Source organism: Vombatus ursinus, unplaced genomic scaffold (assembly GCF_900497805.2).
Source record: "Vombatus ursinus unplaced genomic scaffold, bare-nosed wombat genome assembly UNPS02014832.1, whole genome shotgun sequence".
Lineage (NCBI taxonomy): Eukaryota > Metazoa > Chordata > Mammalia > Diprotodontia > Vombatidae > Vombatus > Vombatus ursinus.
In genome coordinates, this window is record NW_020954610.1 from 41,258,785 (window position 1) to 41,283,128 (window position 24,344).

The 24,344-nt window shown below is 37.8% G+C and overlaps 1 protein-coding gene across 2 annotated transcripts in view; it reads left to right on the forward strand.

Moving 5' to 3' along the window:
- Nucleotides 1–10,460: 10,460 nt before the first annotated feature.
- KANK1 (KN motif and ankyrin repeat domains 1) overlaps nt 10,461–24,344 on the forward strand; it is a 253,086-nt gene continuing 239,202 nt past the window's right edge. For both annotated transcript variants that reach the window (XM_027839287.1, XM_027839288.1), the window contains exon 1: nt 10,461–10,544. The gene's annotated coding sequence lies outside the window, so the exon portion shown is untranslated. The remainder of the gene's footprint in view (nt 10,545–24,344) is intronic.

Consider the following 24,344-nt stretch of genomic DNA (forward strand, 5'->3'; position numbering starts at 1 on the left):
TATTTTTAAAGCACTTAGTACAGTGCCTAGCACCCAGTAGGCATTTAATGTATGCTTATTCCCTTTCCTTCCCCCATTCCTATCCCAGATACATACTTAATAGTATTGCTATGAGGCTCAAATCAGATAATGTATGTAAAGTGCTTTGTAAATCTTGAAGATTTATGATTACTTAAGTGACAATTATTATAATTATTTTTATTTCCCTTCAGTCATGTTTTTGGTGGAGCGTTTCATGGGGGGAGGGTAGTATAAGAGGAAGAAATATGACAGCATTATAGATTGAAAATAGAGCCTGGCTACTCCTGAGCTCTGATCTTCACCTTAAATCCCTGTGACCCACTAAGAAGGACTTAAAGATCGATCAGGTACGGTTCAAGATAAGATTTGTTTGAGACCGGAATGATGCAGTGAAAAGATGACTATGTTTAGAGTCAGGGGACCAGGGTATGAAGCTTTATTTTACTATTTAATAGCTGTGTGACCTTAGGCAAGGTACTTAACCTCTTAGGACATAGTTTCCTCAATTACAGGATAAAAGGGTAAGACTCAATGATCTACAAACTCCCTTCCAATTCTAAAATTTTCCATTACCTACCAAAAAATTAGTTTAGCATCCAAGGTCCTCCATCATCTGGCTCCAATTTGCCTTTCCAACATTTTCTCTCTCTGTTCTGTCAGGTACCATATGTCCTGACTAAACTAGACTATGCCTCCTTCTAATTTCCCCTATATTCTCTACCTTTACTAATAGCCTCAGTCCATGGCTCCTTCTGTTAAAATTCCTACCGTTCAAGTCACAGTTCCTATGCTACCTTTTCATGAAGGCTTCTCTGATTCTGTCCAGTCAGAATTGAGCTCTCCTTCCTCTGAATCCTCAGAGCACTTTGTTTGCATTTCTTTTATGCACTTTCATACTCTACTTTGCATAATATTTCTTTGTATAATAGCATCTCCCACTTACTAGATTGTAAACTCTTTGAGGGTAGATACTATTTCACATTATGTTCTTTGAAGCCTAGTTTCCTGAATCCCACCCTCTCCCTTTTTTATACTTTATGCTCTCCCCTCACCCCATGAATACTCTGATCCAATGACACTGCCTTCCTTGCCATTTCTAAAACAAGATACTCCATATGTTGCACTGGCTGTCCCTGGTGCCTGGAATGATCTCCCCTCCTCAATTCCACTTCCTAACTTCCAAATCTTGGCTAAATCCCTCTTCCTACAGGAAGCCTTTCCTAATCCCTCTTAATTCTAATGCCTTCCCTCTGTTGATTATTTATTTATTATTCTATTTATCCTGCATATAGCTTGTTTTTACCTAGCTGTTTGCATGCTATCTCCCCATTAGACTGTAAGCTCCTTGAAGGCAGGGACCATCTATCCTTTTTCATATTTGTATTCCCAGCATTTAGCACAGTGCCTGGCACATATTAGGTGCTCCATAAAAGTTTACTGGCTATAATGCCAAGTTGCTTTCCAAAATGTTTGTACTAATTCACAGCTACATCAACAAGGCATTAGGGCACTTATCTTCCTACAATCCCTCCAAAATTGACCACTCCCCATCTTTTGTCATCTTTGCCAATTTCTTGGGTATGAGGTGCATCCTTAGGATTGTTTTGATTTGCATCTCTCTTATGATTAGTAATTTGGAACATTATTTTATACGGTTGTTAAAATAACTAGATCCTGATTAGTGTGAATACTAAGTTCCCTATTTGAATTTGTGCTGCCTATTGTCATTGGGCTAAAACCAGTGACCATATTTTACAAAATTATAACTTCAAATAGTGATAATGCAAATACATGTGACCATGTCAAAAGATTCATTATTCATACTAACTGGGACCTACCTGTGAAGTTCACTTTTCTTCTCTTGAGACCTGTTTGTTCATATCCTTTGACCTATTGAGGAATGGTTTTTGGTCTTACAAATTTCTGTTGTGTTCAGTTGAATCACGTCTGACTCTTCTGACTTCATTTGGGGTTTTCTTGGCAAAGATACTGGAGTGGTTTGCTATATCCTTCTCCAGCTCATTTTGTAAATGAGGAAACTGAGGCAAACAGGGTTAACTTGACTTGTCCAAAGTCAGAAAGATAGTAAGTATCTGAGGCCAGATTTGAACTTAAGAAGATGAGTCTTTCTGACTTCAGGCCCAACACTCTATCCACTATACTACCTAGCAGCCCAAATTTCTGTTAGTTGTCATTATATATTGAATGCTAAACTCTTATCTAAGAAATGGGATAACAAACACTTTTTCCAAGTTGACTGCTTCCTTTCTTATTCTAGGCGCATTAATTTTGTTTGTGCAAAAGCTTTTCAATTTCATGTAATGAAAATGATCTGTTTTGTCTTTTGTTATTATCTCTATCAAATAGGCTCCATATAACCTGAAATACTTGTAGTAACACTTTTTGTGGTAGCAAAGAATTGGAAACAAAGTAGATGTCCATAGATTGGGGCATAGCTAAACAAACTGTAGTACATGAGTGTAATCCAAGATTAACAAGCTGTGAGAAATAACAAATCTGATGAGTACAGAGAAGCATGGAAAGAATTACGTGAAGTGATGTAGAACAATGTAAGCAGAGCCAAGGAAACTAACTCTAACAATGTAAATGGAAAGAACGATCATTAAACAATTGAAAATGAATGTTGCAAAATTACAAACAACAAATTTGGCCCCAAAGAAGAAACTTGAAAAGGTATTACTCTCCATTCCTTTGTAGAAGTAGGGGAGGGGTTCACAAGCATAGAACATATAATATCAGAATTTTTTAATGTATGATCAATCTTTCTGATTTTTTTCTCTTCCTCTTTTTATTTTTATTTTTTAAAAAATAATTTTGTTATAAGGGAAGACTCTTTGAGAGAGGGTAGGGGAGGATACTGGGTGAAATCTAGGCAATGTAAAAACAAAAAAAATCAATAAAGTTTTTTTAAAAAAGAAAAACTTCTCAACTTGTCTTAGTAAAATTAGCAAAATTACCTTCAATGCACAGTTCAAAGAAGCACTAGGAAAAGTTGAAGTAAATGCTGACCTATCAAGCACTATCTCTGTGTCTAGAAGAAAGGGCAATAATTAGCACATCTTCCAGGAATAAATAAAGGAAGCTCTTTCATTTCATTCATTGTGAGACCCGTTATTTGTGTGAGCTTCTCTGATCTCAAAAGTAAATATTTGCTCAGACTTTCTTGTGCATTATAAGACAGGTATATATAGAAAAGAAGATTACATACTTGACAATTGGGAGGTGAGGGGCAGGGTGGACCGACCCTCTATCTTTGCCTGGTTTATCTGTCCACTGAATAAATCTTTTTCCTAGTGTTTTTATTGTTTCAGGGAATTCTAAATGAAAATTCTTCACATAACTAACATTTTTTTCCTGGCACATGGGAAAAATATACCTGAATAAATTTGTTTTACCCTTTTATAAAAAATAATTTCCTCTAATTCAATTTTACTTTTGCTAAGTGCCTATAACTAACTGTTCTGGGCCCTGCAAGCACAAATGCTATTTTTAGGTAGCTAGGTAGCACAATATATAGAGTGTTGGGCCTGGAGTCAGGAAGATCCAAGATCAAATGTGGCCTCAGACACGTGCTAGCATTTGACCTTGTACAAGTTACTTAAGTTACTTACAGTTTCCACAACTGTAAAATGGGGATAACAACAGCACCTACCCCCCCACCATCCACAATTTCTCCCCTCCCCGACAAGTTGTTATGCAGATAAAATGAGATGCATTTAGCACAGTGACTGACACATAGTAGCCATTATATAAATGCTTATTCCCTTCTCCCTTAAAGAATTTATATGTAAGATGTGTGCTGCCCATATAGGTCATGCATGTCCACACATGGGTTGTCTATTTTTTTTGGGGGGGGGCTAGGCAATGGGGTTAGTGAGTGTTATGTGTCTGAGGCTGGATTTGAACTCAGGTCCTCCTGACTGACTCTAGGCCCAACACTTTATACATTGTGCCACCTAGCTACCTAAAAAATCTGACTCCAGGGCCAGTGCTCTATCCACTGTGCCATCTAGCTGCCCCTCATGGGTTGTCCATTAAAGTGTATAATAGACACTCAAATTGTGGGTGGGTAGGGATAGATATCATTTGAGGTCACCTCTGAGAAGATGAGAAGAGCCAGGAAATAAGCGAGAGGAGGGGCAGACAACCCCAGAACACCACCGGACTGGGGGCTCTTTCCCTCAGTCTTGGCAGGAATAGTGAGACTAGAATTTTATCTGTCTGTCTGTCTAAATATTGCTGGTCTATAACTTAATAGAAATAGAAAGGGATCCTCTTAGTCCAATTTGACCAAAGGATCTTAGTCAACCAACATTTAGTTATATGAACTATAGTTTATTTCATTGTCAAAGGTACATTTTTAAAAAAGACAAGATTATGTGAAGGCTAATAATTAATACTATAACACTTTAAGGTTTGCATATGGTATCTCATTTGATATGCTGAACAATTCCATTATGTAGGTACCATTATTATCTCCATTTTACAGATGAGGAAACTGAGTCTCTAGAAGTTAAATGACTTGCTCAGGGTCACACAGGTAAGTAAGTCTAAGTAAGGCAAGATTTGAACTTAAGTGTTCCTGGAACCAATTCTAGAGATCTATCCATTGCATCATCTAATTGCCTGTATTTTTAACTGAGTTATTTTGAACAATAATAAAATGCACAAAAACAAACCAGTCTTTTAGTGCTATTATTATTATTATCTTTGTCATCCCCTTTTCTCAAAGGTTTCCATGAGCTTAATGTCTAGTTCTGATGCTACAACAAATTTACTCTTTACTGCTAGGTAGAATGACTACTATACCATTTCCTCAACTGCAAAGTGTAAATAAAGGATTGTACTTTTTTTTATGCATACGTAAAAAGTAAAAATCTTGCTATGTAAAGGGATAATTTTAAAATTATTTTTATGATTAATTATAGCATGTAATAGGCCCCTGAGAAGCAACTTTTGACAGAATAGTTTGAATGATGGACTTGGAATCAGAATAACATGAGGTCCATTCTCATTTATGATCTGGTTTCATGGAGGGAGATCCCATAACAGCAGTCCTGCATGCTGATGAAATCACAGACTTTCTGAATATTTCTTTTAATATTCTTTGAATTCTTTCTCTGCTCTCAAAGAGCATATTAGACAACACTGAGAAGGACAGAGCTAATAAAACTCCTATACACAAATGTACAAGTTGTACACAAATGTATTCATTAGATAAGTGGTCCATTCACTGTATCTTGAAGGCAAAGGGTCAGTTCATGGAAAGCAATGATGATCGAGGAAGCTTGGGAAGTATAGCTGAGTAAGGAGGCAGAGCAGTGCAGACTCCTGAAACACTAATAATGGTAATTTCCTAGGTTTCCCTAGTGGTAGGTGCCAGATACTGGAATGTTTACAAATGCTAAAAATCAATCGGCAGACGTTAATTAAGTACTTACTATTATGCTAGGCATGGTACTTAAACCCTGGGGAATATAAAAAGTGAAAAGCCTCTGTTCCGATGGAGTTTACGTTCTAATGACAGAGACAATAGGTAAACATGTAAGTATGTACAAAATAGATACAAATTAACCTTAAAGGGAAAGCCCCTGGGGGGGGGGGCAGAGGAAGGAAGGACAGGGAAAGACCTCTGGTAGAAAGTGGCTTTTAAATTTCAGACTCACTGGAACTCACACCATTGGAAGTAATCTCTGCCCCTATGGCTTCTCCCTTCGACTGGATAGCTCCTCCTAGAACCTCCATTTATAAAGGGCACCCGGATCTCTTCACTTCTTACCAGGCTGCACTTAAAGGGTTCGCTTTTGTGAACCCCCCTTCAATTTTCTTTTATGTATTATCTTCCCCCATGGGGTAATGCCCTCCTTCAAGGTAGGAACTGCCCTTCTTTTTGCTTGATTTTGCATAATCGTTGGCACATAGTAAGGACTGAACAAATATTTGGTGACTGGCTTGTAAGTATAATTTCACAATGTGTCTTATAGCCAAGTTATTCAAGTAAGCAACTTATGTCCCTATAAGAGGCACCAGAAATACTGATGGCTCTACTCATCAGTGGTACATACATTCCTTTTTTATTATTAAATTTATTTATTTTTAGTTTTCAACATTCACTTCTTTAAGATTTTGAGTTCTAAATTTTCTGCCTCTTCCTCTCCTCCTCCCTCCCCAAGGTGGCATGCAATTTGATATGTGCTCTACATATACATTCTTATATTAAACATATTTCCATATTAGTCATGTTGTAAAGAAGAATTAGAACCAAAGGGAAAAACTGTGAGAAAGAAGAAATAAAGAGAGAGAGGGAGAGAAAGAGAGAGAGAGAGAATATATTCAGACTCCCCAGTTCTTTCTCTGGATGCGGATAGCATTTTCCATCATGAATCTTTCGGAATTAGATCCTTGCACTGCTGAGAACTAAGTCTATCACAGTTGGTCATCACACACTGCTGCTGTTACTGTTTACCATGTCCTCCTGGTTCTGCTTACTTCACTCAGCATCAGTTCACGTCTTTCCAAGTTTTTCTGAAGTCCACCTGCTCATCATTTCTTATAGCACAATAGTATTCCATTACATTCATATACCATAACTTGTTCAGTCATTCCCCAATTGACGGGCATCCCCTCAATTTCCAATTCTTGGCTACCACAGAAAGAGCTTCTATAAATATTTTTGTACATGTGAGTCCTTTTCTTATTTTTATGATCTCTTTGGGATACAGACTTAGAAGTGGTATTGCTGGGTCAAAATTTTATAGTCCTTTGGGCATAGTTCCATATTGCTCTCCAGAATGGTTGGATCAGTTCACAACTCCACCAACAATGCATTATTAGTGTCCCAATTTTTCCACATCTCCAACATTTATCATTTTCCTGTTTTGTCATGTTAGCCAATCTGATAGTTGTGATGTGGTTACCTCAGAGTTGTTTTGATTTGCATTTCTCTAATCAATAGTGATTTAGAGCATTTTAAAAATATGACTATAGATAGCTTCACCTGAAAACTGCCTGTTCACATCCTTTGACCATTTATCAATTGGAGAATGACTTGTATTCTTATAAATTTGACTCAGTTCTCTATATCTTTTAGAGATGAAGCCTTTATCAGAGACACTGGCTATAAAAATTGTTTTCCAGCTTTCTGCTTTCCTTCTAATCTTGGTTATATTGGCTTTGTTTGTGCAAAAACTTTTTAAATTTAATGTAATCAAAATTATCCATTTTACATTTCATAATATTCTTGATTTCTTGTTTTGGTAATAAATTTGTCTATTCCCCATAGATCTGACAGGTAAACTATTCCTTGCTGTCCTAATTCGCTGATAGTATCAACCTTTATATCTAAAGAATGTATGTACCAGTTTAGACATAAAGGCTGACACTATAAGCAAATTGGCACATACATACTTGAGAGAGGTGACTGAACTTTTATATACTGGTTTCTGCACTTTCATAAATAAAAACAATTACTTACATTCATGTATCAACTTAAAGTTTACAGAGAGCTCTAGGCATATTTTTGATTAACACAACCACCCTATGAGGCAGGTACTTCAGGTTTTATCTCTCTGTTACAAATGCAGAAACTGATGCTCAGAGAGGTAAGTGACTTGCCCAGGGTCCTACAGCTAGCTTGAGAAGAATGATTTTAAATGAAGTCTTCCTGACTCCATGTCCACTGAACATCATATTGAATACATGATCCCATGTAAGCTGGGTAAGGTTCATTAAAGTTTGCATGTGATTTATACCACAAGTTGTTCCTATGTTTGGCTTTGGGGGGTTAGAGAATGGTGTTAGGGAAGTCAAAGTCAAAAGGTCACATGATTAATGTTTCTCTGAAAAACTGAGTGGATGACACCAGTAATTACTGTAGTGGGAAGACAATCTATAGCACATGCTCTATGGCTAATGTGTCAGCTGTCTGCACATAATCCCTCTACAGTAGCTCCTAGTAGATTGCCCTACACCTTTTGAAGACTCAATGAATGTTTAATGATGATAGTGAAGATTAAAATGATGAATACCCTGTCTCAAATTTCCTGGACTAGGGTAAAGTCTTTCAGCAACAAATAGTATAGTTTATTCATGTAGTAGCCTGGTTTTAAAGAACCTATTAAAGTTGGATTTTTAAAAATCAATTCAAGATGTATGTATTAAGACATCATTTAACCTTCACAGAAAAAAAATAAAAAGTTTACAGAGACTAGGCATTAAAAACAACAACAACAACAACAACAAAACAAACAAACAAGACACACATGTACTCTTACCTCCAACAGGAACAGAGATGCAAGGGCCAGACCTCTTTTGGTAAGGTGGACCTACCCGAATTGTCTTTGTCTCACTATATGTTATCAATAAAAGCTGGCTCCATCTCTTAGCTGTCATTAATCTCCAGCGATCAGCCTTCAATGTGTTGCTACCTTGAATGTCCTTATAATAAACTCTTTTTCATTCTCAAAAATAAAAATAAAAAACAAGACACAATACCAAGATTCAGTACAAAAATTCTTACTTTTTGGTTGTTGTTGTTGTTGTTTTTGTGACTTTTGGAAGCAATCAGGATTAAGTGACTTGCCCGTGATCACATAGCTAAGTGTCTGAGGCCAAATTTGAACTCCGGTCCTCCTACTCCAGGGTGGTGCTCTATCCACTTTGCCATCTAGCTGCTCCATTTTATTTATTTATTTATTTTGCTTTTGGATTGAGATGATTTTTTTTTTAATTTTGCTTATTTTTAGTAGGTTGCTAACTCAAGTCAGGTGTGGAGAGGCACAGACTATAGTGGGTAGAAGACAAGCCTCAGTTAGGAAGACTTGGATCTATCCACTGCACCACCTAGCAGCCCTCTCCTCAAGCCACATTGATCACTGTTCACTGTGTTCCTATTACAACTCTAGTCTGTAATACAACACTTATCATTTAATTATTCTCTACTAGTTTCTTGTAGGTGGGCAGATAAAGGGGAGAAAGGGAACAAACATTTATCTAAGGCCTACTATGTGCCAGTCGATCTTGTTAAGCTCTAACAAATATCTCATTTGGTTTTCGTAGACAACCGTGAGAGGTAAATGTTGTTATTATCTCCATTTTACAGTTGAGGAAACTGAGGCCAGCAGAGGTTGAATGACTTGCCCAGCATCCAGTGTGTATCAAAATCTGGACCTGAGTTCAAGTTTTCCTGGCATAGAAGCCAACTCGATTTACTAAGCCAGGTTGCCTCACATCAACTTGTAATGCAGAAAACCTAGCCTAAGGACACCGTATTAAAAATTTTACACGTTATTTGCTTATCTTCATAAAAAACCAGCAAGTTAGATAATGCAAATTTTATTACCCCGTTTTACCAAGAAGCCATCTGAAACGCGGGTAAGATGACTTGCCGGAAATTACAGAGGTCTTTCAAGTTCTGGGTTTAGTGGAAGACCTTGGTTTGAGCTATGTGATCTTGGGTAAGCCACTCGACCAGAGCTTCAGTTTGCTTCTTTGTAAAATGGGGGTAATAAAATTTACACTACTTAGCTTGCAGGGTATTTGTAAAGATAAACTGTGTGAAGCTCTTTATACGTATTGATGGTGAAGTCCATTCCTGGTTATATGCGAGGGTGTGAGATTGCCGTGACCATTTGGTCAGCAATGAATAGAGCCCCAATCTCTGGATTGAGACTCGTCCACTTCGTTGATGCAGAAGGCAAGTTTCCACCTTCTGAACTCCTCCTTTTGCGGGGGAGAGGGGGGTGGGGACAGTGGGAAAAATCAAACAGCAAGCCCAGTTAGAGAAAAAAGGTCACAGGAAAGTTTGGAGACTAAGGGGTGACAATAGGATATGTGGGTCATGGGGTTCAGAATAGCCTGAGAGATCAGTGAGCCAAGCTGAACTAATTTATCCGTCCCTCATACTGAAGATATCCCATTTCCACGGAAGGAGTTGTAGAGGCTGCAGCCACTCTTTCTTTTCAGTTCTTTCCTTGCAGAAGCGTCCGGGGACTGGGAGAAGAGGAGGAGGTGTTGGGGGTAAGGTTAGCTGAGTGGCATTGTTGAGTTGGGGCAGCGCGCGCAGGCGCACTGAAGGGCAGTCGGTGGCCGATTTCGCAGTTACAAAGAACACTGGCAAAGGGTGAAGTTTGGAGGAGAGCAGGAGCTAACCAGCCAGCCGAGCAGACAGCCCAGAGGTGTCTCTCGGGATCACCCAAGCAGGGCTGGACGGAGGAAGAAGTCAACACAGAAGTATCCTGTCCGCATTGGACGCTCGGTCTTTCTTTTTTTCCTTTCTTCGTTTTTCTCGCTGCCTTCTCTGTCTGAAGTGGAGTCCACGCAAGGGGGATCCCTCTATGGTCGAGGGTTTGAATTCTGGCGCTTTGGAATCCCTCGAAAACTCCGCCCCTTTCTTCCTCTGTCGTCTGCCTTCTCGGTCCCGGGCAGCTGCCTGAAGCCGCCGCAGGAGGAGCATCATTGCGCCCCAGTTCCGCGCCGCTGCAGGTTGAGAAGAGCTGCGAAAGGTGAGTAAGCGAAGGGGCCGCTGAGCGGCGTCTCCCCGGGGCGGAGCGGGGCAGCGCGCGCTGACGCACGCCGGCACCTGGTCCCCTGGGGGAAGCCCTGGGGTGAGAGGGAAACTTTGAGGCACAGCTTTAGGGTACTTGAGGAAGGGAAAGTGGGCACCCTTCTTCCCCTTACTCACTCTGCTGGCCCCGCAAGGAGGAAGGAGCGTCTGCTACAGCGGGGAGTAGGGGCAGCTGCTCTCGCATCTGGACACATTACGTTGCCTAGGTCTTCCACTCCCCCTGCTCCCTCGCTGCGCCTGGGACCCCAGGGGTTCTGCTGCTGGGCTCTCCTGTCTCTTCCTCTTGCAAAAGGAACTGCAGGGAGAGAGAGAGCCGGTCGGTGGGGATGTTGGAAAGAGGGAGGCGGGCCGGGCTGCTAGGAGGTAGCGGTCAGCCGGCGGGGAGGCGGCGCACTGCTGACCGCAGCCTGCTCAGCCTTTGGCTAGGGGTGAGGGGTGGGACTGGCTCAAGGGGCACAAGGCGATGGCCACAGGGCTCTTTCTTAGTGGAAGAATGGGCTTTCCACTGTCTGGGGCTTCTTCCAATGCGATCCTACTTGCTTCCTGCCCTACCACCTCCCCCTCCCTCCCAGTTCCTTTCTGCGGGGGAAGAAGGTCCGCTTTGCTATTTACATTCCTTTTTTTTTTTTTTTTTTACAACCCTCAGGCAGCAGGTTGTCTCGAATTCCCCTTCAGCTGACATTGCTACGGCCCAGAGAAGTAGGTTAGACAAGGGAGTTGGGGAGGGAAATTGCATTCCCTCCTTCCCTTCCTCCTTTGCCTCCTCCCATTCAACCCAGGTCAGGAGCCCAGGCCAGTGGGGGTGAAGACTTCTTTTGTTTATGGCATATCAGGTTTTGTTGGGGTGAGACTAGAGAGGCTTTGCCTCTGGGGATAATAGTTAATAAAAACCCCAACTTCTGGATTCCCTGCTTCCCAAGCACCTCCCCAACCCACCCCTGCAAAGCCAAACCTTGCACACACTCATTTTCCCATTGCGATTCATAACTTATCCGCCTGTTTCTCTTGGAACTTTGTTAGTAAACTTCTCTCGTTGAGTGCTGTACATCAGCCGGCACCACTCTGCTGACCCTCGGATCACTTAGTGAAGGCTTTGATTAAGCGACTGTGTTTCTTTTTTACAAAAAGATAGGGCCTCATCTAGTGCTTCTGCACTGTAAGTCGCCTGTTCATCTCTGCTTATTAATTAGTAAGTAGGGCAGGGTGGTCTGGCGGACAGAGCCCTGCTGGCTGGGAATGGAGAGCTTTGCTGTACTCCTTTATAAAGGGGCAATTCCTACTGCTTCCAAATTTATCCTCTTTCCCAATTTGTGATAGATTTGTCAATTATGAATTTAAGAACTAAATGACACTTAGCTGTTCTTCAACTTGTCCCCCATTCTCAACACTGACTTCCTTCTCCAGTTGGGATTCCCTACTTTCCTATTTGACAGCAGCCCAATATATATTGTATGATATGAACAATATATTACATTGGGAAGCTTTTCACATAAATCTGTGACCTTAAATTTAGACTGAATGAGAAAGATAGATGTCAGACCTGTGAAGGAAATGAGGGAATGTGAGATAATACTTGACTTGCAGCGGAAAGAACAGTGGCCTTGGATTCAGAAGATCTGGATTCAGATCTAAATTTGAGTCTTAGATTTGACTTAGATCTATTATCCTTAACTTCTCAAAGTTTCAGTTTCCTTATCTATAAAATAGGAATAATGCTTGTTGTGTAGTGGCAAGAAGACTTACTAGGCCTGAAGTTAGAGGGCCTGGGTTCAAATCTTGTTTCTGCCTATTACTGACGTGACCTTGGGCAAGTCATTTCACCACTGTTGGGTCTCAGTTTTTCCTATATTGTGCAGTAAGCTGGAGGAGAAAAGTGGCCTGGTGAGTTGAAAAAAAAATTCTGTTTGGGCTGTGCTACTTGAAGATTAAAATTTCTTAGGTGGGAGAAGCATCCACTGAGGAATAATGTCTCCTCCTAAAGATATGTAAATTAAGAATGCATTTTATCCCCCTCCAGGGATGAGTGTGCACTGTGCTTTCTGCCCACAGCACTACTGTCCCGCCTAGCCCATAAATTACTCTGGTAGAGGCTGCACCTCAGCAAAAAATGAGTCCAAAGGTTTTGTTTTGTTTTTTTGAAAAGGGGTGGAAAATAGCAACAGAACTAAATATAGAGATGTGTCTTTTTGTTGTTGTTCAAAAGAAAACCACAGGCAAATAATTGCCAGAATCAATACTTCCAAACTTAAAATCTTTTGATTGATTATTTTAGGAGCAGCTGGATTTTCATCATCATTGGTAGTGTTTATTAATTTCCTTAAATACATTACTGCCTTGTCAGCAAAGTGATGGATATGAGAAGGTTTGATGTGGTCGGGGAAATCTTTCTAGGGCTAGGGAGAATGAAAGGGACTTGGTTTTGTGAGGAGCTGAGGAGAATAAGGAGAGAGAGGACAGCAGCAGGTAGACAGAAGAAGATAGATGAGTAGGACTCAGAAGCAAGGCTAGGTGTCTTACTGATTAGAACACTGGACTTGGGAGTCAGGAAGCCCAAGTCAAACCTAGCTTTAGACACTTAGTAGTTGTGTGACCTTATACAGGACACTTTACCCATCTTGGCCTCAGCTTCTTCATCTGTAAAATGAAGATTAGTAATAGCACTACCTCACATTTTAGTGACTGAATTGAAGCTATCCAAACTGAGAAAGTACAGAATCACAATCTCAGAGTTGGAAGGTGCCCCAAAAAGTCATCTGGTTCAACTATTGCCTCCATAGTGTACAAGATGAATGATCTACTCTTTGCTTGAGACCTTTCTAGTGACTGAGAACCTGCTACTCACCAGGGCATGCCATTTCAGTTTTCCATAGTGCTAAATGGTTAGAAGTTTTCCCTCAAATCAGCCCTAAAATTTTCCTTTTTGAAATTTTCACCCATTTCGTGTACTGTAGCATTTTAAAATATATGAAGACCCTTACCAGGTGTTGCACGTACATCTTCTGCCTAAACACTTCTTCCTTCAGGAGATCCTCATATAACATAGTGGTCCTTCACCTGGTTGCCCTTTTTGGGATACTTTTTAGCTTATCACTATCCTTTCTAAAATGTGATCCCCAGAATGGAAAACAGTTTTCTAGATGGGGATTATGCGAGGAAGAGTATAACAGGAATATTACCTCCTTCTGGATACTGTTGTTTCTCTTGAGGAAGCTTGGTATTTCAGTGAATAAATGCTGGGCGTGAAGTCAGTAAAACCTGACACCTCAGATCTGGCTTTAGACACTTATTAGCTCCATGACCCTGGATAAGTCACTGAACCTTTGTCTGCCTCAGTTTCTCAACTATAAAACAAGGATAATATATAAGACTTTTGACTCATATTGCAGCTCACTAAAAACCCTAGAGCATTTCCCCACAAACTATTGTCTAGACTTGCCTATACTAGGGAAATTGATTTTTTTGTTTTTGGAGACCAAATGTGAGACTTTACATTTGTCCTTATTAAATTTCATATTAGAATATTCTAGCCCAGTGTTCTAGGCTGTCATTATCTGTTTGGATCCCTACTCTGATCCAACAAGTTTAGTTAGACCTAACAGCTAATGTTAGGATACATATGATTCAGTATTTTCAGGATATGATTCTATCAAGAACTTTTAATATCCTGGTTATTCCTATGTTTAGCCTGGTAAATGTTGTAGTTCAGTTTTATTTTTAGATATCACAATTATTTAATGGTATGTTTTACTGTGTCCAACCAACAACCATCTTCCTTCCCATCCCCTCACCCCTAGCACTCTAATAAGGAGTTAAAAATCTCACTTTTTAAATTTGAATATTAGAATCCTCCTCATCAAAAAGAAGTAAAAGTTTACGTTTAAGTGGAATTTTAGGCATTCTGCTAATATCCTTTATTTGGGTGGACATTTTAGCAAAAAAGAAGTGCTGCCTTTTTTAAAAAAAAAGTTTTATTAATTTGTTTTCATTTTATATTACAAACATTTACAGACTACCCCCTGCTCCTTGAGGTCTCTTGGAACAAGTAAAGCAGTTAAGTGAAACTATCAAAACTGACCTCATTTGAAAGTGCATTCTGCATTGTACATCTGTACCACTCCTACCTTTAACGGAAATCCTTTTTTTCTTTTTCCCACCCTCACCCCACTGAAAAACAAAAAAGAAAAGAAAGTTCTGTATAAAAATATGCATAGTCAAGCAAAACAAATTCCCCCCTTGGCTATATGCAGAAATATATTCTTCTGTACCCTTAATCCGTTATCTCTTTGTCAGGACGTAGATGTTATGCTTCATCATCAATCTTTTGGAATCATGGATGGTCATTGTATTGAATGTAGTTCTTACAGCTTTCAAAGTTGTTTATGTTTAAAGTTGTCTTACTGTATAAATTATTCTGGTTCTGCTCATTTCATTTCTTATTGGCTTTTTAGGAGTCTTTCAAAATTATTTCTGTGATACTGATATTACAGTATAAATTGTTCTGATCCTTCTAACTTCATTTTGTATCAGTTCATATGAGTCTTTCCATGTCTCTTTGATATCATCTATTTCTTTGTTTCTTGAAGCACAGTAATACTCTACCATATTTATGTACATAACTTAGTCAACCATTCCTCAATTGATTAGCTTTTAATTTTTTGTCATAAAAAATTGCTATAAATATTTTTGTGCATATAGAACGTTTTCTAGTGCAAGCCTAGAGTTGGTATAGTTTAGTCAAAAGGCATGTACTGTTGAGTAAGTTCTTGTGTATAATTCCAAATTGCTTTGCCAAATGGTTGTACCTATTCAAAGGTCCACCCATAGTGCATCAATGTGCCTGTTTCTGAGAGCCCTTCGAACATTTATCATTATCCTTTTTGGGCATCTTTGCCATTATGAAGAGTGTGGATGGAGTCTCAGAGTTGCTTTAATTTACATTTCTCTAGTTAGTAGTGATTTGGAGCATTTTTTCATATGATATAGGTAGCCTTCTCCCTTGAGAACTGCCTGTTTATATCCTTAGACCATTTATTAACTTGGAAATGACTCTTATTTTATATAAATATCAGTTCTGATCCTGGAAATGAGACTTTTGTCAGAGAAACTTGTTGCAAAGATTTTCCCCCATTTAATTGTTTACTTGTTAATATCAGCTTTATAGGATTTGTTTGTACAAAAACTTAAATTTAATGTTATCCATTTAATAGGTTAATTATGTTACCCAAAATTATCCATTTATTTTCTGTGATCCTTTCTATCCCTTGTTTAGTCAAGACCTTTTCTCCTATACATAGATCTGATAGGTAATTTTTCCATGTTTTTCTAATTTATTTATGATGTAACCTTTTATATCTAGATTACATATCCATCTGAAGTTTATCTTGCTGTAAATTGTTGATCTAAATCTAATTTATTTCACATTTCTGTCCAATTTTCCCATCAGCTTTTGCCAAATAGTCCTTATTGTAGTAGCTGAGGTGCTTTTGTGTACTGAATACTAAGGTACTAGATACATTTGATTCTGTGTCATGTAGCTAATCTGCTCCGCTCATTAAACTTTGTTGTACCAAATTGTTGTGAGAATTATTGCTTAAAAATTAGTTTGCGACCTGGAACTTCTAGGTCTCTCCCTTCATTGCATTCTTTTCATTATTCATTATCATAAGATCCTTGACCTTTGTTGTCTGCATATGAATTTTGTTATAATTTTTCTCATTCGGTAAAGTAATCCTTTGGTAGTTTGATTGGTATGGCATTGAATAAGTAAATTGATTTAGTTACCATTCTCATTTTTATTCTATTGACCTGCCCTACCCATGAGCACTTAGTTTTTCAAATATTTGGGTTTATCTTTATTTCTTTAAACATGGCTTCTTGTTGTATTTGTATGGTTCTTGTGTTTATCATGGAAGGTAGACTCCCAAGTATTTTAAGTGTTTAAGTATTTTAAATGGAATTTTTCTTTCTATCTTTTCTTGCTGGATTTTATTGATATCATATAGAAATGCTAATGATTTGTGTGGACTTATTTTACATCTTGAATGTTTGCCAAAACTATTAATTGTTTTAATTATTTTTTATTTGGCCATTTAGGATTAAGAACACCATCATATCATCTGCAAAAATTGATAATTGTTTCTTCTTTATCTGTGCTTATTCCTTCAATTTCTTTTTCTTATTTTATTATTTATAGTGAGCATTTCTAGTACTATGTCAAGTAGAAGTGGTGATAGTGGACATCTTGGTTTTACCCCTAATTTTATTGGAAAGGATTCTAATTTATCTCCATTACATATAATAATAGCTCTTGCCACACACACACGTGCACACACATGTATATCATTTTAAGGAAAGGTTCATTTGTTCCTGTTTTCTAGTGTTTTTAATAGAAATAGGTGTTGTATTTTGTCAAAAGTTTTTTTTTCTGCATGTACTGATATAAAAATTATTTTTATTTTATTATTGATATGTTTAATCAAGTTTATAGTTTTCTTAACACTAAACCAACTCTGCGTTGCTGGTATACACCTTACCTGGTCATAGTAAATAATCTTTTTGCTATGTTTTCACCTCCTTGCTAATATTTTATTTAAAATTTTTACATCAATATTCACTATGAAAATTAACCTGTAGTTTTCTTTTTCTGTTTTGTCTCTTCCTGGTTTATGTATCAAGACTACATCTATGTCATAAAGGAAATTTAGTAAGATCCTTTCTTTTGCTATCTTTACAAATAATTTTTATAATATTGGAATTAATTATTCATAGAATTAACTTGTGAATCCGTGCAGTCTTTGAGTTTTTTCTTTAAAAGTTTATTTATGTGTTATTCCACTTCTTCTGAAAATGGGTTTTGTAAATTATATTTTTTGTTCTGATAATTTTAGTATGTTATAGTTTTATAACTTTCATTTAAGTTGGTTTTATTTTAATATAGTTGGGCAAAATAACTTCTAATAATATCCTTGATTTCTTCCTTTTTTGGGAATTTTCCTTTTTTCCTTTTTGATGCTGTTAATTTGGCTTTCCTCTTCTTTTTTAATCAAATTAGCTAATGGCTCATATATTTTGTTGGCTTTTTCAAAAAACCAGCTCCTAGCTTTATTTATTTGTTTCATAGATTTTTTTTTTTTGTTTCAATTTTGTTAATCCCTTTGATTTTCAAGATTTCTCTTTGGTGTTTAATTGGGTTTTTAAAATTTTGTTGGGGTAGCCAGGTGGTGCAGTGGATGGAGCACTGACCCTTGAGTCAGGAGTACTTGAGTTCAAATCTGACCTCAGACACATAATACTTCCTGGCTGTGTGACTCTGGGCAAGTCACTTAACCCCAATTGCCTCACTAAAAAAAAATTGTTGATTTTCTAATATTTTTATTTGCATTCACAATTTGTCAGTCTTTTTTTAAAAATAAAAGTGTTTAGAGTTATAAAAATTTCCCTACAATCTATTTTGGCTGCATTCCCTAAATTTTGGTATGTTCTTATTGTTGTTATTATCTTTAATAAAATTATTTATCAATTCTATGATTTGTTCTTTGACTCACCAATTCTTTAGGATTAAATTATTTAATCTCCAATTGTTTTTTAATACTTTTTTCCAGAAAATAAAATTCACCTTTTATTTAATATAATTTTTATTGTGTTGTGGTGAGTAAAGGATATATATAATATTTCTGCTTTTCTTCATTTATTTACCCCCTGTTTATTCTAAGTTGGTATGTTTTCTTTCTTTTCTCTTTTAAGCTTTGTTTAGCTATTCCTCTCAAAGTTAGGGTTTCTTCTGTTTTTGACTAATCCCTCCTTTTCCTTCTTCCTTTTCCTATCTGTATCCTTGTTGAGTTAACTGTAGTTCTCCAAACCGTGTGTGTTTTTGTATCCTAAGCCAGGATCAATTTTTGTAAAGGTGCACTGTACACCTAAAAAATACGTATACTCCTTTCTGTTTCTATTTAGTAATTGCCAGAGGTTTAGCCTTATGAAATTTTCTAAAATTCTATTCAGGTCCCTAACTTCTTTCTTGTTTATTTTTTGTCTAGCCTTATCTATGGCTGATAAGAGTAAATTGAGGTCTACCACTATTATAGTTTTACTGTCTGTTTCTCCTAGTAACTAATTTAGTTCTTCCGTTAATTATTTAGAAGCGCCGCCATTTAGTGAATATACAGTAAATACTGAAACCAATTCATTGTTACCTTTCAGCAGAATGTGATTTCCCTCTTAATCTCTTTTAATTAAGTTTGGTTTTGTTGTTACCTTTTTTGAAATCATAATTGTGACCCCTGCTTTTTTGTGTTTAGCTAAAGCATGGTAGATTTTGCTTCAACCTCTTATTTTAACTCCATGTGAATTTCAAGAGTGTTTCTTATAAACATTTTGTTGGATTTTTCCTTTTAATCTATTCTTCCAGCTTCTTCCATTTTACGTATGAACTAATCTGATTCACATACATAGTTATGATAGTTAATTGTTTATTTCCCTCTATCCTATTGTTTTATACTTTTTCTTCTCTATACTTGATCCCTGTTTATTTATTCCAAGTTGGTATCCTTGTTTCCTTCCTTCCTCCCTTCCTTTCTTCCTTCCTTTTTTCCTTTTCACTTTAACCTTCTCTTCACTATCCCTTCTTTAAGCTGAGAGTTTGTTCTGTTTTTGACTAAATTTTGACTTCTTTTCCATCTTCCCCATTTCTGTCTGTATCCTTGTTGAGTTAAATGTATTCCTATACCAAACAATGTGTTTTTCTGTTCTTCTCTCTTTTGACCAGTTTAGATGAAAATGAAGTTCAAGTGACTCTAGCTCCCTCCCATCCCCCCCACCTATGCCCAATTATTTGTTTAGTTTACTTTCCTAACAGATTATTTTGTTAAAATGATCCCTCATCTTCTCATTTTTCTCCAATATATCCTTCCTCTCCACTTCTTTTTCTTTTTTCTCTCAGCATCTTCAAAACATAAAGCTATTTATAGGTCTTCTGTCTCTGACCCACTGTGATTTTTAAGATTCTGGAAGAATTCTTTTTAACACTTCATGCACCCCCAATTAAGATGTAAACAGCTTGTCTTTATAAGGGCCCTTTTCATTTTACATTTGTATTTACGTTTTTAAAAAACGTACAAATATTTATCGATTTACTAGACAATCAATGGTGAAAACAAATGTTCATGGATATATCCTGCCACTCAGATATTAAATATATAAATAGAGACAGTAGATAGAGTGCTGGATTTAGATTTAAGAAAACCTGAGGTCCAATTTTACTATTAACATTAGCTTTGTGACCAGGGCAAGTCAATTAAACTCTTGGAGCTTGTTTTCTTGTCTGTTGGTTGGTAATAATATGCATCACAGGGTTGTTGTGGGGAGATTAAGTGTTGAAATGAATGAATATATATGTGTGTGTATGTGTATACATATGTTTCTGCAAACTTTAAAGGTAGATATGTCTTGTTAAATGAACAAAAGGAAGGCTTATAGCTTTGTTTAGACACTCTTAGGTCTGCATATGTGTGGAGATTGTGATGTTTTGTTTTGTTTTGTTTTTTTAAGTAGCCAAGTCTTTTTCCAATGTAAGCAATGGAGTATAGTGGAAAGAGCCCTGGACTTTGAGTTAGAGGAGGCCTTAGATATTGAATCCTGCTTCAGACAATTATGTGAGTTGATCCTCACTTTCCTCATCTAGAGATAAAAAGCAATAGTACTTATTAGTACTTATTTTTATGATTGTTGCTAGATTTAAATGAACAGCATAGAAAGCAGTTTGTAAACCTTAGAGTGCTTTGTAAAGGCCAGTTATTACTATCACCACTACTACTGCTACTGCTATTACTACTACTGCTTTCTGCTATTACTACTACTACTACTACTACTGCTGCTACTTCTACTACTACTACTAGGGGTGGAGTCAGGGAAGCAGGGAAAGAATAAAAAGATGGGTGCTTGCCTTCAAGGAGTTTACATTCTTTTGGGGTGAGAAGTCAGTATTACTGATATGTACCAGAAAGTATATAATAACTATCTTCGCCAGCAGGTTGTACTCTCAATCAGCCCCTTACCCTCTCAGAACTTAAATGCCCTATTACACTGGTTTCTTCCCTACTCTTTTCAAACATGCACAACTCTCCCCTACCTTTTAAAAAAAACAAAAAACAAAAAACTTCACCTTTACCCTACAATCCCCTCAAGATATAGTCCTAGATCCATTTCTCAGCCAAACTCCTAGAAAAAGAAGCTATTCCAGCCTCTACTTCCTCTTCTCTCACTCTTTTGAAATATGGGTTCTGACCTCACAATTTAAGTGAAACTACTCCTGCCAAAATTACCAGTCATCTTTTAATTGCCAGATTTCATTATCTTTCTGCAGCTCTCATCCTTCTTGGCCTCTCTGCTGCATTTGACAACTCTTGACTGGACCACTCTTGTCCTGAATACCCTTCTTTCTGGGTTTTCATGACATTATTCCTTACTCACTTCACTTACTCATGTCCAACTCTTTGTGACCCCATGGACCATAGCATGCCAGTACTGTCCATGGGGTTTTCTTGGCAAAGATATTGGAGTGTTTTGTCATTTCCCTGGGTGACTTGCCCAGGAGCATACAGCTAGGAAGTGTCCGAGGCCAGATTTGAACTCACAAAGATGAGTCTTCCTGACTCCTGGCCCAGAGTTTTATCCACCATACCACCTAGCTACCAGGGCCAGTCCAGTAGGTGGTTTATAGGATGAATGATGGCTATTTATAGCCATTGTAAATATGGAAGATGCTGGCATTGGCAGCGTTTCTCCTGATGTGGGCCAAGCAGCTGCCCCTGATGCCCAACAGAAATAGAGATGGGGTACTGGTGAGGTGAGGGGTATGGAGGGATGTAGCAGTGCTTGGGAGTACACATACCTAGGACCCTGATTGAAACACTTGACTTAGTGGGATTGGTATCTTAGTATTTGGGATTTCCAAATTCTACAGTTAGAGCACTTGGACCATGAGCTCAGCCCATGCTACTATTGCAGTGATGCCCCCACTGGGAACTCTCTATGATTGAATAGTCCTGGGCAAGTCTTTTGAGTCTCTGTACCTCAATTGTTACCTTTGTAAAGTGAGGATACACACACACACACACACATATATAGTACATATATATATATATATATATATATAAAAAAATATATATAATTATCTGATTCCTTATCTGTAAAAAGAGAGCGAATTGCGTTAGATCTCCAAGGACTCTTTCTGCTCTAAATCTGTGATCCTAATTCATAAGAAGAATGGCATCTTGAATTCCGCAGATAAAAGTTATATAGATTCAAAGTGGTATTATGATTATGTTCTTGCAAGCAATCTCTAGCAATTTCTTCTTCTCCTTGCCAGAGCTATAACTCACACCAGGAGACCAGTTGTTTTTTTTCCTAGAACTGGATTGGACTTTATTTCTTCCCACGTAATGATATTTTATTTTTTCAGATTTCATGTAAAGAAAGTTTTCAACATTCACTTTTATAAGACTTTGAGTTTCAAATTTATTTCTCCCTCCCCCCTCCCCAAAACAGCATGCAATCTGATATAGGTTATACATGTACAATCATATTAAACAGATGTCCACATTAGTCATATTGTGAAAGAAGATTCAGAACAAAAGGGAAAAACCACGAGAAAGGAAAAAAAAGAGAAAATAGTATGCTTCAATCGGCATTCAGACTGCAAAGCTCTTTCTCTGGTTGTAGATAGCATTACAGGAGACTAATTCTTTCCCCAGCCTAAGGGGGAGCTAACTTACCTACTGTGACTTGTGGTCCTCTAGGAGTATCACCGCCACTCTCTTCTCCCCCATTCCTGTGATGTCCTTTTCTTGGGGTCCACTTCTCCCTCACCTACCCCAGGCTTGGTGGAGGGGGGCATTCGCTTTTGGACTATTCTTTGTTGCTGCCCGTGGACTATGTCTTGATAATTGGACTGTTTGAGAAGTCAGCACTTGGACTTTTGGCTGTTTCTCATGCCTGAAGTGCTCTGCCTTCTCATCTCTGCCTCAGCATCCCTGATTTACTTCAAGACCCAGCTCAAATCCAACCTTCTACAGGAGGCCTTTCTTCGGTCTTTCTAGCTGCTATTACCTTACCTGAGATTACCTTTCATTTACTCTGTGTGAACCTTGTATGTATGTGGTTATTCTGTCAACTCTGTATGTATCTTGTATGTATGCAGTTATTAGCATGTTGTCTGTGAGTTCCTTGAGGGCAGGGACAATCGTGTTTCTTTGTATGACTAGTGCTTAGCATAATATCTGGCTCATAGTAAGCTCTTAATAAGTATGCTCAGTGGGTACTTAGGTTAATGGCTTTTTAAAGTGACATCCTTCCCCCTTCCCCGCCCCCTTTTGGGCCAGAATGCTACAGAGCCAAGCCTTCTGTCCTTTAATGGGCTGTGAACCTAGTGTTTTTTGAAGTCATTCAAAAGGGTTGTGGGGACAGGGGCATTGTTCTGTGTAAAACAGCTCTGGTGGTGAGACTCTCATTAACCACTTGCAGCATCAGAAAAGTGCGTATTGTTTGTTCGTGGGAGTGTGCTCTAAGTGGTTATGTAACCCAATGCTTGTTTTCCCTCCCTTGGCTTTTAAATTTGGACACCTATTTGCCTTTTCCTTCTCTACCCTTTGCATCTAAATAATGGATGCAGAAAATTCTCTTAGGAAGAATCTTGTAACAGATGCATGGTTTAATTGTTGGGTTGCTGGTTTTTTTTTTCCCCTAGAAAAATCTGTCCAGAACAGGCAGCAGTTTATGCTTTTTTCATTACAGAAGCAATCAGTTAATTGGGAACAGCTACACATTTCCTATGGAGTCAGCACCTTTAGCAGTCCTGTAACTCTGAGGAGATTTTTTTTTTTAAAAACTCATTTAGCTAATGGAATTGAGTAATAGGGCTCAGTTTGAGCCACCCCAAGACTATTCTCCTTAATGAAGACTCATATTTTTGTTGATCTTCTGTTTTCACATCACCTTCATTTCTAAATATATCCCTTCCCCTCCCCTACCAATTGAGTCATTACTTGTAATAAAGATTTAAAGAGAAAGAAACAGTTTAGCAAAGTTAAACAACACATCAACTCAAATCCTGATTATGCTACTTACTACCTATGTAACTTTGGGGAAGTCACTTAACTTCTCTGTGCCTTAGTTTCCTCATCTGTTAAATGTGGTTAAAGTTCCTTCCAACTTTCTCTCTATAGCACATACATGATAATATGTGCTCCATGATTTTCTCACTTTTCTGAGGTCAAACTGTCATAATTAGTGTTCTGGGTTGGGTTTGGGTTTTTTTTTTTTTGGTTTATTTTGTTTTTGGTTTGTTTTTTGTTATTGTTGTTCCTTCCATATGTATTGTTGTGGTCAACATTATACGTGTATTGTTTTCCTTCAGCCTTCTCTACTTCAGACATGGGAAGTTCCCAAGCTTCTCTGAATTCTTCAGCTTCTTAATTTCTTCTTAATTTCTTAGAGCACAATCACATTCCACTACATTCATGTACTGTAGTTTGTTTAATTAGTCCCCAGTCAGTGGACATCTACTTTGCTTCTATTTCTTTGTTGCACTAAAAAGTGATGGTTTAAATATTTTGCTGTTTTTCTGTCTTTGACCTCCATGGAGTGTTTGTTTAGCAGTGACATTTCTGGCTCAAAAGGTATGAGTCAGACATTTTAATCATTTTCTTAGCCTAATGACAAATTACTCTTCAGAATGGTTGTA